A 6,784-nucleotide genomic window follows, 5' to 3' on the forward strand; every position below is an offset into this window, starting at 1 on the left:
TTATAGTTACGGTAGCACAATTAGCCCCGAACGAGCTAACATCAAAACTAACGTATTACACGTCTGATTCGCCCTGCGACTCTCTATCGGGGTATCAGTGCTGCGGTCCAGTGCACCACAGTTTTGTATTGTCGCTCGGTCCTACGACGGAGTGCTTCGGAAGCTACCGGATCATTCGTCTCCCCGGCGCCGGGGGAGGGAGCGAGAGAGAGAGACACACACACACACACACACACACACACACACACACACGCACACACACACACACACACACACACACACACACACACACACACACACACACACACACACACACACACACAGTGACAGAGAGCGCATGCGGGTCTAGTGTAAAAGTGGCAAAACGTTTCTCTGCTTGTATCACGCAAGTGATGTCAATGTTCGGTCCTCTTGAGCCACATACCACACCATGATTGGTAGATTCCTTCAGCTCCGCACACAACGCTGTCAAGCGCCATTCATATAAAACTTGCGGGCCACACTAACGTTAAACTTTCATATTAAGGTCAGGGCCGCAAAATATCGTCTCGCCGGCCATAATTGGCCTGCGGGTCGCGTGTCTGAGACCCCTGGTTTAATTTATCTAGCGGGGCATCACAACAATATCGGAATATCGGTAAAAAAAGCCATTATCGGACATCTCTAGCAACAAGTATTATTTTGCTAATCAGCATGAATTTTGCTTATTAATGAAGACAAAGACAGAAAATGTATTATTCTTATTCTGCTCCCTTAACAGATGCAATCCACTTTGCGGGGACCCCATCAAGTCATAAAAATGGGGTCCCACGGGAAATGTTTGGGGTCCCATTTTTTTGTAACCGTTTTGAAAACAAATGATAAATGTATGCATTATTCTGTTAAATCTCACTTTCTATATAACGTTTTGGAAAAAGGTTGTCATAAACGTTATTTCATTCATTAAACAAATAATCCAAAAATAAAACATTTTGATGCATATGTAAATTTGTTCCGTTATAAACATTCATTCACTTTCTTCTTTCCTTCATGGATCTTCACAGGAATGGCGTGGCGCCGTTGGGGGAGTGGCCATGCCAGCAACCTGAGGGTTCCTCGTTCAATCCCCAACCTCGTCATGTCCGTTGTGTCCTTGAGCAAGACACTTCACCCTTGCTCCTGATGGGTCCTGGTTAGGGCATTGCATGGTAACTCCCTGTGTGTGAATGGGTGAATGTGGAAATAGTGTCAAAGTGCTTTGAGTACCTTGAAGGTAGAAAAGCGCTATACAAGTTTAACCCATTTATCTAAACTTTACTGGTGGCCGGTATTTTTTTCTATATTTTTATTGTAATATTTTCAGAATGTGTTTGTTCTATTTTTGGCCAAAGTAATTAGACAAATAAAACAATCTGAAGTTGTCTTTCTTTTTTAGTTTTAACGCCTCTTTGGTCAAAAACAACTTGAAATGTGGACTCGTCGGACCACAGAACACTTTTCCACTTTGATTCGGGCCCAGTGAAGTCGGCGCCGTTTCCGGGTGTTGTTGATAAATGGCCTTCGCTTTGCATAGTAGAGTTTTAACTTGCACTTGTAGTTACTGAGAGTGGTTTTCTGCATGTGCACAGATTTTCCTCCATGTGGCCCCTGAGCTAAAATGAGTTTGACACCCCTGTCTTAAGGCATCATTCAAATCCTTTAGCCATTAGAATATAGTCTTTGCCTGTATTGCAGGAATTTGATTTACATTTTGACGACTAGTCTAATGACATTTAATGTGACAAACCAAAAGTTCAATTTACGGATGCAAATCCACAGTGAATATTTCTGAAATGAAACTGGCGCGTTTAAATACTAAGCAGATGAGCAATAAAGTTAATCAACAACAACTGAGACAGTATGCTTCATACGTTTGTTTTATTATTATAACTGCAAACACAATGTGTGGAATGATTGTTACAAAATAAAATACACAAGTGGATAAAAAGACACTTAAAGAAATCACCCCAAAAATGTTCAACACAGGAAATACAAGGAAGCTAAAAAAAAAAAGCTCTTTAATACATCCTCAAACCACTGTAGAAGACACTGCCATAGGGTAAAAGTCTAAAGACACTAAAGTTTTACACTTGTTACACTAGATGTTTACATTTTTACTTTAAAGACATCAACTGTTTAGGTTTTCCCCATAAACTGCCATATACCTGTGGTGGTGGGGGCATGGTCATTATGACATCATCGAGTAATTTGCATACATTGACATAACTTTTCTTGAAAAAGGCTGAAATAATTTATAAATTATTTTAAAACAAATCTGTTATTATTATTTAGTTTTACCATGTTTTTTTTTTACTTTTTAAAATTTTGCCGTATTTAAAATTGTAGCTTTTTGTACAATGATTTTTGTTTTTACATACTTTTCATTTTTATTTTTAGAATATTTATTTATGCATCTGATAGGGAAATTTTCACGCCTATGGATCATGTTTTGTTTTGGTCATGTTCGGTTTAGTTTTTTGGACACTTGTTTCCTGTTTTGCACTTCCTGGTTTGTTTTTGTTTCCATAGTAACTCATTAGTTTTCACCTGGCCCTCAAGTCACGCCCCGGTCCTCAGTTCTCACACCTGCTACTTATTATCATAGCCATTATTTAAGCCATTCTGTTTCTGTTCTCCGTCCTGGCAACTTTACCTTACCTGCATACCTCCATATTCCTATCTGTTTCATGCCATGTTATGCTGTTCGTTTTGTCCACGCCACGTAAGTTTGTTGTTCATGCCACAGCGCAAGTGTTTTTGTTCATGTTTATAGATTGCAGTCTTTATGCTAGTCATTTGTTTTTTGCAGCCGAGTATTTTTTCTCCCCCTTTGTGCGCGCCCTTTGTTTGCCTTTTTGTAGTTTTGTTTGAATATTCATAAAAATGTACTCACGTTCACGCCTGACTCGTGCCAATCATCCTTTGCGTCGGAGAAACAATCCAAGTCCAAGTCCATGTATGACAAAAATCATAATATAGGCACTGCGAAAACACACTTTTTTTTGTCCCCCCCGCTCCAACATAAAAATAAAAAAAATGAATGAAATACAAATTAAAAATAAAAATAAAAACATACAAAAATTACAACAACAAGAACATAACAATACAACAAAAGTAAAAATAAAAATATAAAATAAGAATAACACCCCCACTGCCCTACATTTCAGTCACAGTGGGTAGCAATGTGCTGCCTTCCTCTAACTAAAACAATTAAAATCACAAACATACAGAGAAGTAAGTGTCACTGAATAAAAACAAAACAAACAAAACAAAAGAGTTGAGGTGAGTGGAAATATTCATTGTCAACTTTGAGTGTCACGTTTTTCCTGATCAGTGGATTTACCGGGAAAACTCATTAGCATCAGGCTAATAGTACTCTTGTATTCTTTGAAGTTCTGTGTAATGCTCGTTCTGCGCCATAATATGGATCAGAAATGTAATATTCAAAGACATTTTGTTCTTTTTCTAATGATAATACATTTATTATTTTAAAACATGTTCCATCATGTTTTAAAAGTCTGTATCATGGGTGAAAAAGACCACTCACCTGTGCATCAATTGGGGACGTCTCTGTGCTGCTGACGTGTCTCCACCCAAAATGATCTCCAGTTGGCCCCACTATGGACTGGACTCTCATAGTACTAACGAGATCCACTATGGACTGGACTTTCACACTATGAACTAGATCCACTCGACGTCCATTGCACCGGTCGCCCCAGGGGCGGGGGTCCCCAAATCTGCGGTGCCCTCCAAGGTTTCTCATTGTAATCCCATTGGGTTGAGTTTTTTCTTGCCCTGATGCGGGATCTCAGTCGTTGTGGCTTATGCAGCCCTTTGAGACACTCGTGATTTAGGGTTATATAAGTGAACTATAAATTGATTGATCATTGATAAACTCTCTTGTGTTAGCATTAACAACAATATATATATATGGGTTTGTATATATATATATATATATATATACAAACCCAGTTTCCATATGAGTTGGGAAATTGTGTAAGAACAACGTTTCTCAAAGTGCAATTGCAAGACATTTAGGGATTTCAACATCTACGGTCCAAAATATCATCAAAAGGTTCCAGAGAATCTGGAGAAATCACTCCACGTAAGTGGCATGGCCGGAAACTAACATTAAATGACCGTGACCTTTGATCCCTCAGACGGCACTGTATCAAAAACCGACATCAATCTCTAAAGGATATCACCACATGGGCTCAGGAACCCTTCAGAAAGCCACTGTCACTAAATACAGTTTGTCGCTACATCTGTAAGTGCAAGTTAAAGCTCTAATATGCAAAGCGAAATCCATTTATCAACAACATCCAGAAACGCCGCCGGCTTCTCTGGGCCCGAGATCATCTAAGATGGACTGATGCAAGGTGGAAAAGTGTTTTGTGGTCTGACGAGTCCACATTACAAATTGTTTTTGGAAATATTCGACGTTGTGTCATCCGGACCAAAGGGGAAGCGAACCATCCAGACTGTTATAGGGGCAAAGTTCAAAAGCCAGTATCTGTGATGGTATGGGGGTGCATTAGTGCCCAAGGCATGGGTAACTTACACATCTGTGAAGGCACCATTAATGCTGAAAGGTACATACAGGTTTTGGAACAACATATGCTGCCATCCAAGCGCCGTCTTTTTCGGCAAGACAATGCCAAGCCACATTCAGCACGTGTTACAACAGCGTGGCTTCGTAAAAAAAAGAGTGCGGGTACTTTCTTGGCCCGCCTGCAGTCCAGACCTGTCTCCCATCGAAAATGTGTGGCGCATTATGAAGCGTAAAATACGACAGCGGAGACCCCGGACTGTTGAACGACTGAAGCTCTACATAAAACAAAAATGGGAAAGAATTCCACTTTCAAAGCTTCAACAATTAGTTTCCTCGGTTCCCAAACGTTTATTGAGTGTTGTTAAAAGAAAAGGTGATGTAACACAGTGGTGAACATGCCCTTTCCCAACTACTTTGGCACGTGTTGCAGCCATGAAATTGTAAGTTAATTATTATTTGCAAAAAAAAAATTTAGTTTATGAGTTTGAACACTAAATATCTTTTCTTTGTAGTGCATTCAATTGAATATGGGTTGAAAAGGATTTGCAAATCATTGTATTCCGTTTATATTTACATCTAACACAATTTCCCAATTCATATGAAAACGAGGTTTGTATTTATTTATATATATATTATATATATATATATATATATATATATAATGTATATATATACAGCCCGACCCCCTGCCAAATGTTTTTTAACCCAATGGGGCCCCCGAGTCAAAAAGTTTGGGGACCCATGTCTTAATCTCTACATTTTTGAGCAATTCAAAATAACATTTTATTTCAGCTGAGATATGCTCCAGCGACCCCCCGCGACCCCGAAATGGACAAGTGGTAGAAAATGGATGGATGGATGTACTAAATCAAGGAATTGGGTTCAGATTAAGTGGACTGGTCCGGTTGAGGGTTTTTTTTTTCCTGCTCAGTCCTCAATCATCTGGCCTTGACCAGTCCAAGTGGTCTAAATAGTGGCTCAGGTCTCCGTACAAGAATGGAAGTAACTTCTGATTATTTTCCTTTCGCAGTTCCAGCGCTTGTTGATATATCCCGGATAGTACAGTCGATGTGACACGGATGGCTTTCGAGCTGGAGCGCCAGTATGAAAAGCAGATGTCCACACGGGAAAATATTAATCCAGGCTCAGTGTAGAATAAGTCAAACAATATGTCCGTCCACTGTGGTTAACGAAGGTACACTTACAGCACATTCGCCGACTTGGCTTCCCTTTCCGAACGCGAGACAGGGCTTGACGGATATGTCTCATAACGTCTGCGAAATCGAATCCTCTCCACTGTCCTGCTGGGTTTATGTCAAAGCTTCCCTCGGTCCAAGTAGCTGACGCTGGATCTTGAGGGCGAGATCGTCAGTGATGGAGCACATGCTGTCTGACGCTTTGCCAGGAGAAAACATCTGCTGATGGTCAAGCAAGTCCCCGCGGTCCAAACCAGGATTTAGCCTGATCCTGGAAACATAATACAGAAACTAATGATTGACCACGTCCTAAAAGAAGAAATACTCACACAGTGCATGTAGGAACATGGGCTTAGGGGAAATTAGAGAAAGTTTTATAAAGCTAATTTCTATTCATCTTATTTATCAATCTGAACAGATCCCATTTGAGTCCCGCCGGATGACTCAGACTAGAACACAAACGTTACATTTGTGTGAGCTTATCCCAACCAACTATACACAGATCCCTGGACCTCTTCATGCTGCAGCCAGAGTTCAGAAACTGAACTGAAAGATCTGGGCTCCGTGTTGCTTCTCATCAGGAAGGGCTTAAATCTTGACTTGAAATGAAGACTCTAAAATGTCCTTAGATGGTGAGGTTTTACCTGACTTGTTGCCCTAAGTCTCCATTTTTTACAGCACTGGAAAGCATTGTTGGTATCGGATTTGTACGGTATACCAGTATTAGTATAGTACCGCGATACTAATGAATCATATTCGGTACTATACCGCCTCTGAAACGTACCGCCCCCCCACCACCCTTACCTCCCCGTCGTCGTCACATCGTGTCATTGCTGGTTTACAAACAGACGAGCATGTTCGGCAGCGCACAATCACGGAGTACTTATAAGCAGACACAGTGTGTAGACAGAAAAGAGAGAACAGACGCATTTTGGTTTAAAAACTAACAATAAAGGTGAAGTTATGACACTGAAACACCCTCAGGAAGAGGTGCTTTAAGACATGGCGAGCTAGCTAG

This window comes from Nerophis ophidion, linkage group LG23 (assembly GCF_033978795.1).
Source record: "Nerophis ophidion isolate RoL-2023_Sa linkage group LG23, RoL_Noph_v1.0, whole genome shotgun sequence".
NCBI classification, from domain to species: domain Eukaryota; kingdom Metazoa; phylum Chordata; class Actinopteri; order Syngnathiformes; family Syngnathidae; genus Nerophis; species Nerophis ophidion.